The 14,563-nt window shown below is 27.7% G+C and overlaps 1 protein-coding gene across 3 annotated transcripts in view; it reads right to left on the bottom strand.

Moving 5' to 3' along the window:
- Dh44 (Diuretic hormone 44) overlaps window positions 1–14,563 on the bottom strand; it is a 123,910-nt gene that overhangs the window by 52,290 nt on the left and 57,057 nt on the right. The gene's annotated exons all lie outside the window — the stretch shown is intronic.

Here is a 14,563-nt window from a genome sequence, read left to right as displayed (position 1 = left end):
AAAACACGTCACTGGAAACGAAGCAATAGTTGGGGCTGTAAGTCAAGCTTTTGAAGAGAACCCGATCAGTAGTGTACGAAAGATTTCCAAAGTCCTGAATGTTCAAGTGTCTAGAATTTTTCAGTTGTTGTTCAGTCTTTTAATCCTTTTTTAAAAAAGAATTAAAGCATCCAGTATCAAAAGTAAGTCAAAAATATTGTTTTTTAATTTTGTATGGGCGAGAGATAATTGTGAAATGTCCTTTGCGTGACAGTTACGTTTCTGTGAGTAGGATTGACCAAAATTCAATGGTAGTGCTCATTTGTCTCATAGAGATCTATGCTTTTGCATCTGTACCCACGTTTAACAGTTTGTTTCTTATTTTTCTCGCGAAACAGACGTCTTCCACAAACGAGTTTTTTCTGACAACATTTTTCACTGACGATATTTTTTTTAATATAAGTCTTAACATTTTAAAAAGGCATGTAAAAATTACGTTTTTAAGACTTGAGTTGTTGCATTAATTGGATTTTAGTCTTTATCTTCTAAAATATCTATTTCAAATTCCATAAAAATCCGTTGACAATCATCTGAGATATCAGGCTCAAAAGTCTTAGCTGAAACACCCTGTACAGTGTTCCAAAAAAGTACGACGTCACAATAATATTTTTTGTAATTTGTCGCCATTTTAAAGCTTTAATAGGCACTCAACGTCATCAATTGCAATTTCATAATAGGCATTGTTTGATGAAACATTTAACGAAAATTTTTAGGTTGGCAAAAAGCAAATTCGGGACCGTATTTTGGATAATTTCACAAATTTCAGGGGGCGTTCATGCAAGATTACCTTCATTATCATCCATACTCTTGTTTTTTGACAAAATTTGGATGAAACAAAAATTTTAACTTTTGGAAAAAAATTAAAGAGGTAAAAAAGATGTAAAATGAAGCGCTGAATAATAATTAGTAATAAAATACAGGGAGTGCTATTTAAAAAAATCAAGTTATGGTCCTTCAAAATTTACCAAAATGAATGTGTCACAGCAAGGTGATGCTACAATGCAAATGCACAGTTTTGTCACCGAAAGATATCTCAGACATTTGTTTACCCACGGACAAAGTCTCAACTTGATATCCCAAAAACCAATCGCTCTGCGATTTTTTAATAATATGCTTGCAGACGCACTAAATTGTAGAAAAAAATAAATAATTTCTAAACGGTTAACGTAAATTGCAAAAACTAAACTGATTTATACAGCCTAAAAAAGTGCAAATTTAAATATGTACAAATATACAGGGGGTGCCATTTAATGAAACTATATTAAAGGCTGCACTGTAAAAACGAAACATATGGCAAAATAATTTTAGAAAGTACACTTAGACTTCCCATTTGCAGTATCATTTGATTCATTTCGATATCTTTGACTGTAGGTGCAATCGAGCACGCCCGTATTAATGACTCACCCTGTATAATAAACGTATTATAAACGCAGTATAAGTATAAAAAACACTTTAGAGACATGTAATGAGCAATTGGCAATGTGGCAATTAATGGCACATAGCATGCCATTAATTTTTTTAATATTATGACGTCATTTTTTGGAACACTGTATAATCAAGATATGATTAAACATCAAATAAAAACAAATTTAAAAACCCCACACACCAAACCTTTATTTGAAACTCTACGCGTTTCAACCACAAAGTAGTCATCCTCAGGTGAGAAAGGTGAGTTTAATTTGTATTCTCACCTGAGGATGACCACTTTGTGGTTGAAACGCGTAGAGTTTCAAATAAAGGTTTGGAGTGTCGGATTTTTAAACTTTGTTTTATTTATTTTCCAGGCAAGACACAACAAGAAGTAAAACTTTTTGCTAAATTTTGCTAAAGCTTCTATAAATTGTAGTTAAAATTTAAATTTAAATTTGTTTTAAGATTTCTGATTGTCTCATGTTGGAAAGTAAAAAAATATTTGTATAAGCTTAAGTGATCTCGATGATTATTACAGGAAAATTAGTGACTTGAACCGATCATAAAGTTTGTTTACTTTTATTTTTCTCATAATTAATTAAGAAAGTTTACTACGAATGTGCCATCGATCCAAATCACGTGACAAATATTGTACACTGTCTGATTAATTAAAATACCTAAGTTTAATTATCATAAAAAATTGATTTTTATATTGCAACACAAATGGTGGATGCGCCGGGTTAAACAAAATAAACCCGTGTTGCATTTATATCTCCGCAATTTTGTATTTAAATTATTCAACTTTTGTATTCATGAAGCGTATTTGTTAAAGTGGTAAGTCAATATTTTCCCAATATTCGACCGATTTGATGCGAATCTAGTTTAAAAGTTTTCCCATTATTACCTACTAGAAAATCCCAGATTGAACTCAAAATGCTACTGCATTGTGTGAGTTTATTATGTTTTTTCTTTTTGAAAGATTCAGAAGATAAAACTTGACTCATTCACTCTAACCGGACTGAATCAAATTAAGCTGGCTTTTTATAACATTATAACCAATTAAACAGATTTGGGTGACCTATAAATCCGTACTAAATAATTATTTCATTTATATAGTTTAATTAATTCGTTTTATTGTGCAATAACGTGATAAATTACCTATTGTTATGTTAACAATTATTTAAACAAAACGAAACGTGCTCATTAAAAAATTGTTGTTACGCCTGATGAATCTATTGTAAATCACTCAAATGATGTCACTAGCAACGATATTATTATTGAAAATTTATTAGCCTAGTAATTATTCATACAATTAACACACTCATTAGGTTTCTGTGTGAAAATGTGTCAAATAGTAACAAATTGAAACTTTATTGGCCGCTACAAAGTCATGCAAGTTTAATAGATTTCTTTAAAGTTTAGAAATTTCCCCAAGCATGTTGAACACTACTTTTCATTCAGTCTACAGTCAAGTTAATTGTGAAGCAACATCCATCTTGCTTTCAGCTCGACTTTATTTAAAATTTTAATGCAAAATAAATATTGATTTTTTCAGCTTAACAATGACGAAACTAATGAACGATGAAAATGCGATTTTTTTTCCACAAGACATTAAGCGCGCAATTGCTAAATAACATGAAGTAAATTGCTTTCATTAATTATTAATGGAGTCCAAACTGAAATTTCGCTCAACAAGTGGAAACACTGTCCTGTGACCGTACGAAGCGACATCGGTTGTTAAAGTCGGGATTTTCCTCTTTCCTTTTAATTAATTTAGTTAAAACCTATTTTAACACAGAAATAAATAATTACGGTTCTCTTTCATTACAAATTTATCGGTAACAAAATATTTACTTTAACTTGTATTTCGCTTTTGGTTTCAAGATAATGAGCGGTTCTTTTGAATGGTGAGAAATTTCGACTTGAAACTTAATACTCTTGGAAGAACAAATTATTAAACGGTGTAAAGATAAGTCATGTGGTGGCTTAAAAATGAATCAAACCTTATCTTATATTGCATGTCATTTGCAATTTCAGACTCAACCAAGTTTTAAGCAGAGGGAAAATTCAGTGGCAAAGTCTAATATTAAATTCTAAATTGGCTTCTTATCTATTGTTTGATGTCTTCGGTGGGAATCAAACCGATCTGAGGTTGGATATTTGGAGTCATAACAATGATTATACCGACCAAAAAGACGTGGAAAGAAACTAAAGTAAGGTTGTTGCGACACAATGACCATCTTTTCATAATTTCTCAATCTAAATGGAATATTATTAAGTATTTTGTTTTTTATCTTTTGTCTTCAGGATAATAGATTAAATAGAAAGCTTGCAAGTACAGATAAATTAGAACGGAAGTCTTAACTGACCTGACCTGCAAAGTTGATTTTTATTTTTGTTTTGCAATTACACTTAATGTTTACCAACTTTCTGAATCAGGAAAACATATTTTTATTATTTTCTCAATTCAAATGGCAATTTGTATTTTATTTTGTTACTTTTAGACAATAGATTAAACAAAAAGTTAATTGCAAAGTTAATTTTACTTTTTGTTCTGCAACTATATTTATAGTTTAACATCATTTTATTCAGTGGTACACTACAAGAAAACCACGATTTTTTGACTTACTACTGACAATTTTTGCAAAATATTTACGTAACCGTGCTAATAAAACGTAAGAACTGAAAAATGTTATTTTAAATCACATTAAGTGATTTTTCAGGTCGGTACATTGTGGATAAGAAGAACTAGAAAAAAGTTGGAATAACCCCTTTTTCGACCAAACTTCGTCATTTTTTAGCTTATTCTTGACGAAATTTTGCTAAAAAACAAACGAAATCAAGTGAAACAGACAAAGCAACAAAAGTTTCATTTTTATTTTTTGTTTTATTACAAAAAATGGGTTTTGGGTTCAAAAACGAAATAAATTGACTGAAATATGATAAATTAGTACCAATTTCGACCAAATTTGGTGATTTTTCAGCCGATTTCAGTCGAATTTTCAAAAAACTTTTAAAAAATCACTCGAAAAAGTAAAAGACATCTACAATTTATTTTGGCCTAATTTTGTTACTTCTTCGAAAAACCTGTTAAACACTCACAAAAAAACAAATATTTTTGTGATATTTTAATTTGTTTTGGCGATATTTCTACTTAAAATTTTAATTAAAATAGAACATGACTTTCGATCGAATATTGTGATTTTTCGATTTATTTTGCTCAAAACTGGACGAAATCAAGTGGAATTAACATTAATTATTATTTATTTTGTGATTTTAGGTGTATTTTTACCAGTTATTGCATATTAACTCAAGCTTGACCTAAAAAAGATAAGATATCAATTTCACTTCAATTAATTCAGTGGTTTTTCATCAAATGTTAGGCAAATCTTTCATTCTTTTTAGTTTAAGTAGGTAATTTTACTTTCGGATTGTTTTTGACGAAATTTTGCGAAAAAATTGCATTTCTGGCTGAAGAACATCTTAAAAAGGACAAAAATATTTAAATTTAAATTTAAATTTAAATTTAAATTAAGATGATTGTGGATTTAACTTGATGATTCTTGGGTCTCTATTAGCGAAAATTTGGGAAAAACATTAAAATTTAGTTCTTAAATACTTAAATGTGCTTAAATAATGTGCTTAAATACTTAAAACACTACTTTAAATTAAAAATGATTTTGTAAAAAGTTCTTGTACAATAAATGAATCTCCAGTTGAAACAATTTAATTTTTACCTACTTTTAGCAATTGAAACTAATTAAAATTTTTAAAAAATGCAAAATTCTCACAATTTTCGGTTTATTTTTCGACATGTAATTTTACAAAATTCTGACAGATAATTAACACACATTCGTAAAAATAAAAATAAAAAAGAAATTAGGTGATTAAGTTCTCTGTATTTCTCAAAAGAAACTGAAAACAACTTCAAACACGTATTTACTTGCTTGAAAAATTTAAAAGTATAAAACCAATTTTTTGATAAAACATCGGTTAATTTTTTAAGAAATTCGCCCAAAAACGAGTTAAACTGAAATTAAAACGCATTTAATCAAGCGAACTAAGCTAAATTATCATTAATTTGGATCAAATTTTGTAATTTTCCACCCCGTGTTAGCGAAATTAATCGAAAAAGTTTTGGGTTGCGTAAACTTTTGAACATTTTTGGTCTATTTTGATGATTTTACGGTTTGCTTTTAACAATATTTTGAAGAATAATTACATTTTTGTTTGGGAAAATCGTATGTAGGATGTATCAGAAATACGTGCATTAATTTTACTCCGTAAGAAAACTCATCAAATATAACAACTTTTTTATATAACATTTTGCAAAATTTTTATTTATGTTATGTTTTCTTTCTTTCTTTTGTGTAAATGAGCCGGTCAGTGTTTAATAAAAATTAGTTTCTATAATTTAGTTTCTATCACAATAAAAATAGTTTGATTCTCTTGTTTTTGCACTCAAGGGCGGATTCACATTTTTGTTTAGAATTTGTTCCAATTTTAAACTTTAAATAGAAAATATGTTTTATCTGTTAAGTTCTGTTACCTGTTAAGATTAACACTCGTATTTCTGATACACTCGGTGTTATGTAATTCTAGATTTCACTTGGAGCTTTTTTTAGTTTTCTACGCTTACTATTATTTACCATCTTTTTCTTCATTGTGACACTACAAGAAAACTTATTATTCCAAATAGCAATTATTAAGAAACATTTTCGATTCAAAAAAACTTCGTGTGCAATACAAGTGTACTTTTTTTACTTTCTCCAACAAAATGGCATTTATTATAAAACATTTTGAATTTTATTTTTTGCTTTTTAGACCGCATTAAATAAAAAACTCTGAAGCAAGAATAAATTAGAACAGAAGATTTAAAAGTTTGCTTTATTGTAAAGTTAATTTTTCTTTTTGTTCTATTAGTAACCATATTTTTCTTCAATACTACATTACAAGAAAGTATACCGGGTGCTCAAAAACTGGCGCACCAACTCAATGGAGTGTGGAAGAGAATTGGTTACATATAAAGGTAAAAATAGTAAAAAAATTCTTTGTATTAAAGTTATTGATAAATAACGAATTTTAAATAAACGATATGTGGCAACGTTGTCTAGCAGTAGAGATCACAATTGAATTTGATCAACAATAAAAATAAATTATTTTTAAAATGGTTTCCTAGGAAATAATTCCCAGTGTTGGCACATCTACAAACTGTGATTTTTTTGATGAATTTTAATTTTTTTAATTACAAAAAAGTCTGATAGGAAATTTAAAAATAATTATTTGTTTTGTTAGGGAACGTTTACTTAGTGTGAAACATAAAAACATTAAAGAATAATGAAAACTGAAGAAGTTAACAAAATAAGTTTGTAGCTCCAGATTTTTTTTAATATGACTTTGGGAATCTTTTCAAGATTTTTCCCGTGATCTACACATGCTTTTCGACAACGTACTACTGAGTTGATGCGCCAGTTTTTAAAGTGTTAGGGAATAGCTTAGCAATAATTCATATGTGAATTTGTCATGTTGAGACGAGTTAAAAAGCTTTATATCATTTTTCAAAAAAAAAGTGGGTACTTTCTTCAAAAATTTTTATTAACCCACCTGTTGAGAGCCACTGTATGACTTATGGTAGTTTATTAGCTGTTAATTTTTTCATTAAACTAAATGAAAGTGGTGGCACCTAGGGAAGTTCGAATCCCTGTCTTGGCAAAAAAAATCCATTTCCTAACACGATGTATAAAAAAATAAAAACGCGAGAAAAAATAATAAAATAAAAATCTCTTAAGCAAACATAAATTAGAATAGAAGTCTTAAGTAATTGCTTTATTCTAAAGCTAATTTTTATTTTTGTTCTGCAGTCACACTTATTGGTTTTCTTTGGTGATACATTACAATAAACTACAAAAAAATAACAAAAAAACAAGAAAAATTAAACACGACACAATGTTTATGTTTTATTATTTTATATTCTTAATTCAACTGCAACTGGTATCTACTACTAGGTATTCATTTTCAATTTTTTTTAATTTTAATTTTTACACTTTAGACGAAAAATAAAAAAAGACTAGAATAGAATGGAAATTAAGTAATTGATGCTATAATTTAAAGGTAATTTTTATTTTTGTTCTGCAGTTCTTCGTCTTCAGTGATTTATTACAAGTAATAATCTAAAAGCCGGCTCACAGAAAATTTAGATGTAATCAAATTTTAATTCGCCATTAACTTGACATTTGTCAGTGTACTTTAAATGGCAACTCAATTCGAATTGGTTTAATTCTGACTTAAATCTTAATTTTTCTTTCTGTTAACCGGCTCTAAAGTACTAAAAATCCTGAAAGAATTAAAGTACTTTTAATTGTAAATGTAAGTTAATCGCGAATTAAATTTTATTTGCGATTAAAACATTTTGTAAACCGGCCGTTATAGTTTACCATCTTTTTTTCAAATGCAGAAAACGTATAAAATTATGAAAAACCCAAAAGAAATCAAACGCAAACGTGTGTTTTATATAATTTTCTCAAGTCATAGCTATGAAACATTTTCATTTTCTTTTATTTCTTTTACACACTTATTATTTCAATCTTTCCATAATATCACCAACATGACAAAACCAGAATTTATCGGAGAAACATAGAACAGAATCTGAAATGTTACGCACAGGTATAAGCTTCGACTAACTCAATTTAGCGTTTTGAGAAGAAAAGGGCCCCCTTCAACCCCTATGTAATTAACTAGTTAAGAGTGAAGTGGCGCGGGTCCCAATTATTACCGAATGAAGGGCCACATCAATATGAACACGATTTATATCTGTTTAGCAAAATGTGATAATAGAAAGTTTTAGTCTGGTGGGCATGGCAACGGACATTGTCTAAATTTGATTCATTTTCCAATTAATTTCGGCGAGGAATCGAAATTTCATCAACAGAGGTTTTACCTTAATTTAACATTTCAATATTTATATTTTATCAACAAGTGTACTAGATCATAAAGTTTTGCTTTTTAACAAACACTACATTTATCGGGAAAAATAATTGTTTCCAACAATACAATAGCGAAACTGTGACACATTTCTTCGATAATTCCATCAATTGAAAAAAAATTGAAACGGAAGTAAAATAAACAACATGTCGAGAACATATAAATCAAGTAAACTTATTTAATAATCATTATTCATTAGAGACCGATTCTTACACTTTTTTTCGTTAAAAATGTAAATATTTGACACAATTTTTAATTTTCTTAACTTTCATAGATTGACTTTTTGTATCTTAAGTATGTTTTAATCATTTTAAAGTAGTGTTTAACTTTCCTAATTCAAAATACATAATTTTGTTCAATTTTTTATTAGTATTTAGTTTAAAAAAAACGATTCGTTAGATGTTTTCCATTTAATAGGTTTTTATTTTTATATTTAGAGGTTTTTTGTTTTTCAAGGTTACAGTCTTTCAATGTCATATTTTCCTAGTGTTTTAATTACACTGCATTTAAGTTTCTCAGTATTTCAGCTCTTTATTTCTCCATATTTCATATTCATTTCCTAAATGTATCTGTTTTTCGTAGTTTCATTATCTTATAATTTCAATTTTCTTCTTAATATCCTTATTTAAGTTTTATATTTTTTTTAGATTTCTTACTTTTTTATTCACTTATTAGTTCTAGAGACTTTCAATGTTCCTGTTTCTTCAGGTTTTTTGTATTCCAGCTTTTCAGTTACTACATTTTTTAGCTTTCCATTTTCTCAGGGTATTTGTTTTTTATTTAGGATGTTAGTGTTTTTCAGGTCAGTTTTTCAGTATTTTGTTCTCCGGAATTTTAATCTCAATTTTTTTATTTTTTTTGTGTTTCAGATATGTTTAGTTTCTGAGCGTTAAAGTTACTGATGTCGAGTGTCAGTTCTTCAATGAAATTTTTCTGTTTATTAGATAGATTTTAACTGTATATTAAATTATTTTTTAAAGTTGCACTGTTTTGTAATCTTGAAGATTCATAAGACTGTGTAAAAGCACACTATACGCCTTGTTTCTTAGATCTTTTACCTATAATGCTATTGTCATTTATATTAATATCGAAAACCATTTGAAGTCAAGTCAGTAAACTATAATTAAATAGTTGCTTGAGTAATTATGTTTTTGTTGTTGATGTTTTCATTTTGTATTATTTCTTTTATCTTTTACATTTTTTCAATGATATTTAAGACACATATTATTTCTTTTACTATTTTTAAAAAAGTATTTTTTTATATTAATATTATATTATGAACTTGTATTTTCTTTTCGTTTTTATTTATAGTTTTGTTTTTTTTTTGGTTTATATTTGAAAATTTTTGTTTTGTGAGAGGTTAAGTAGAACAGCATTAGCTAGACTTCGCCTCCTCACATTTTTTTTTAATAAATGCTTTTATTATATTATTATTATTATTATTATTATTATTATTATTATTATTATTATTATTATTATTATTATTATTATTAAAAAATTAAAAAATGGGAGAGTTAGCGTTTTTTTTGAGAAAACGCCAACTTTGCGTTGCCAACTCGAAGCGCAAATATTAATTTTAGATATCGATTGTAGACAAAATTACTTATCTTCTCACTTTGAAATTCTAGTAATAATTGGAATAACAAAAATAGAAGTGAAAAACTAAGACAAACTGTAGAAAAAAATTCTACATATAACAATTTACTGAAAATAAAAATGTAATTTTAAGGTAAAAAATTTGGTAGTGCAGAGGGAGCCTGATTTTAGTAATATGTATTTTCATACATCAGTTTATTTTCTAGGTTATGATGAATTTTTACAGGAAAACGAACAATTTTGCAATTAATTAGGTTCAACGATTAACTTACTTCTTTGTAACTGTTTTTTGCAAGTGAAAATTTTAAGTTTTCTACAAAACGTGTATCGTTTAATTTGTTGATATAATGTAATTTATTCCATTAAAAATTATGTTTTAATTTTTCTTGCTCTAGGAACTAATCTTACATTCCGGATTTTGAAACCTAATTTCTACTCTTTCTTTAAAAACCATTTTTGACACCTAAATAAAGTTTTAAACCTTCAAAAAATCTGATCGTTACTACTCATCTAAGGTGGATGTTCCGATAACGAATCATTGCCAAGTATTTAGTATCGAAAGTAGATTTAAATTTATCATTTTCATCGAACTGGAATTTGGGTCGGAAGTTCGCACTGGACTCAGAGATAATGAAATTTCACTGAAGCACTCTTTGCAAATAAAAGCTTTGTGTGTTTACTAAACCGTCATTTGCACTCATTCTTTGTTTACTATATTATTATTTGTATTTAATAAAAACTGTTAGTTCTGATCACTGCTTAAAAGAATTCAGCGATGCTAATAAAATCAATAAGTTTTAACACCTCGCTGATGTATTTAATTACGTCTCGTTGCTTTTTCTACACTTTGGAGCTAATCTTAATTAAGAAAATCGTATAATGAACGATCAAAGAGAAAAACACTGTTTTTTACAAAGTTGGAATAATAAAATTATTGCAAACGACGCTATCTCCAAGTCTAGCACTGCTTTGACCTTTTAGTTCAGCTGGCTTTAGGAGCAATGGTAATAATCAACGAAGAGCAAAAACCGTTTTAATTAAATGTTTGGATTTGTTACCTGAATACGCGCATACAAACCATAAACTGTCGAACACATGACGTGATAAAAATAGTAAGAGACTTTATTAAACGCTTCAACTTTTAGGTCAGCATGTTATTTAATTTAATTGCTTTAGCAAAGTAAGATTTTATTTAAACAGGCGCCTCATAAAAGAATTCTTTTGTTTCGGCTGTAAAATATTCCAAGCTAAACGTTTATTATTATGATTTAAATTTACATTATTATAAAAGTTCCTAAACCTTATGCACCTAAATATCCAAGTTTCCATATTTTGCTGCAACAAGAAAAGTCGGCGTTTCAGGCTCATAACGTTAAAGGGAAGAAATTTCTCTTCTAACCTTAATTTAATTTCTGCCTAATTCCGCATTGATTCAGGAGGTATTCTGCGGTTCACTTTTATTAAATTCGACAAGTTTACATCGAAGTTGTTAGAGTGGAATACATCGTGTTTTACGAAATTGGCTTTAAATGTAGCTCGAGATTTAATACCTCCATGTTACTGGAAAGATCCAGGTGTCTCATTCCTAAAACAGAACTTTATCCATAATTAATTAAAAGGTTTATTTTATTATTTGAGACTCTGTTCCCTAATTGATGCAAATGAATGGATTGAATTCGCGATTTGAAAAGACGATAATTAAATCAGAAACTAAATAACTGTAAGTTCAGCGTAATTTCATTGTTTCGGATTTTTATTCAATTTAAAGTCGCAAAAGTTGGTGCGAAATTACAATTTTATGCGGGCTGCACACCTTTAATTTACTATCTAACGGATTTTGCAAGTGTTACAAGGACGAACTTCTGCAATTTCTTGCTAATTATTTATAAAATAGTAAATGGTTTTTTTCATTAGCAAAATTTGATTTTAGACACTAGAATAGTTTACTGGAAAATTGTACAAATAACTCGCAAAAAATAATGGCAAAATACAAAACTTAAAAAAATTATTAAGGGCTTAAGAAATCATTGTTGGTTCATTATTTTTATAAAATGAAAGGTCTTCAAATTGTGCGGTTGATTCGTCCAAAAACTCAAAAAAATTCAAAGCCAAAATATTTTGAGAAAACAAAAAAGAAGTGATTAGGGGTGCACAATTTTTCTGCAATCTAAGGCCCATTCAAAAGGATTTATTTTTTCAAAATTTACGAAACTTGTACGGATAGTTCGTCAAAAAATAATATTGTCTAAAAACGAACCAAAGACAAATATTTTAAAAAAGCAAAAATTGTATTAAACTCCTAAAATGTGATTATCGGTTCACTATTTTTTTTCGTCTATCGAAGGCTTTTTAACAAGGTATATTTTTTGCTCAAATCGGGAACATTATAGAAATGATTCGCCAAAAAATAGTTTAGCCAAAAACGAGTCATTGACAAAATATCTTAAAAAAACAAAAAAAATTATTAATTCTATGTTAAACTTAATAAACAGTTAAAAACAATCGTTACTGTGATTATAGCAAGCGTTTCTGTGGATTTATTTTATTAATACATTTGATAAAACTGAAAGTCCTTTGAGCAAGGTTTATTTCTTGCTAAAATCAGGAAAATGTTACAAATGAATCAGCAAAAATAATTTATCTAAAAATGAGCCCAAGACAAAATTTGTAATATTTTGAGGAATCAGAAAATTTATTAAGGCCCTAACAATTAATTGTGGGTCTACTACTTCTATGAAATAAGATTTATTTTCTGCAAAAAACGAGAAAATTATAACATTGATTCACCAAAAAAATCCTTGTAAAACGAGCTAATGATAAAATATTTTGCGAAAACCAAAAAATTATTAAAGCTCTAAAAAGTGATTGTCGGTTCACTATTTTTTTGCAGTCGAGAGTCATTTGAACAAAATTTAGTTTCTGCTAAAATCAGAAAAATTTTACGTATAATCCGTTAAAAAATAATTCGTCTACAAACCAAGCAATGACCAAATATTTTGAGAAAACAAAAAATGTATTAGGATACTAAAAAGTTTTTGGCCCTTTACTATATTTATGAATTTAAAAGGCTTTGGATGAGATTTATTTTCTACAAAACCAAAACAATTTTACCGATTATTCGACAAAAAGAAATCTGAAAAAAACGAGTCATTGACAAAATACTCGAATTTTCAGAATAACAAATAAATTAGGGCCTAAGAAGTATTTTTAGTACATTTTTTTGCAAATTAAATCCTTAACTGAAATTTATTTTTTGCAAATATTATGAGAATTTTACATATAATTCTCCAAAAAATAATTCGTCTAAGAACGAACCAATAAAAAATTATTTTTAGAAAACCCAAAAAATTATTGAAGCCCTAAGAAGTGGTTGTTGGTTCACTATTTTTTTACAATCGAAGGCTCTTTGAACAAAATTTATATTCGACAAAAATCAGGAAAAATGTAGGAAATATTCCGTCTAAAAAGAGCCAATGGCAAAATATTTTGAGAAGAAATTTATAAAAGCCCAAACAAATCATTGTCGAAATATTTTTTGCAAATTGTCCAGAAATATTTTTTCTAAAAATGAGCTGCATTTCAAGTTATATGTTTCAGAATATTTAAAGGTGATAATTTTTACTGGACAATTACTCTAAACGATAAAAAATGCTTTATAGAAAATCACAAATGATATTATTTTTACAGTTTCTGCAGATTTTATTTATAATTCAGTAAAATGCGTAACTTTTTTCGAGCAGTTTATTTTGCGAAAACAAGAAAATTTATTCTAAGAAGTTATTGCTGGTTTATATTTTTTTGCACTTAAAAGGTCTTAGGTCAAGCTCTGTTCTTGCTAAAATGGCTAAAGTCAAGAACATCATAAAAATAATTTCGCAAAAAAATAAATAATATTTCACGTAGACACGAGACAAAAATAATTTTAAAAAACCAAAGATGAATTTAGGTTCTAATAAGTTACCTTAAAAGCTTTTCGGATAAACTTGTTCTAAAGAAATCAGGTAAATTTGACGAACTGATTCATCAAAAAATACTTCGTTTAAGAATGAGCCAATAAAAAATATTTTTTATAAATAAAAAAAATATTACAACCCTAGTGACTGATCGTTTACAATATATTTTTATTTAATCAAAAACCCTTTGAATAATAGTATATTATTAGTATACAAATTTTATAAGACGCTCTATTGTGTCACGAATGTTTTTTTTCTATTTTTGTTGTTTGTTTTTGTTTGGTTTAACTTATCAAAACTTTTTCAAACTATTTTCTCTAAACTTTGTGAATTATTTGGGCTTTATCAATAAACGACTTGCTGTTGACAGATGACACATTAAATTACAATTATGACTGAAGACACTCAGCCCAGCATTGCCAATACAACTACTAAAAACTTACTAAAAGGAATTATACACAAAAGTTCTCTTTGCAAAACTACTTTCAGTTTCACAATAAACAATTTGTGAAACCAAAGTAGAAAAAGTTTCTTTTTTTCAAAAATTAGGAAAATTGTGCGAATGATTTTCCAAAAAATCATTC

The sequence above is a fragment of the Tribolium castaneum genome, chromosome 5 (genome assembly GCF_031307605.1).
Source record: "Tribolium castaneum strain GA2 chromosome 5, icTriCast1.1, whole genome shotgun sequence".
Lineage (NCBI taxonomy): Eukaryota > Metazoa > Arthropoda > Insecta > Coleoptera > Tenebrionidae > Tribolium > Tribolium castaneum.
The sequence above is the reverse complement of the archived record's forward strand: the minus strand, read 5'-3'. Positions and strand labels throughout refer to the sequence as shown.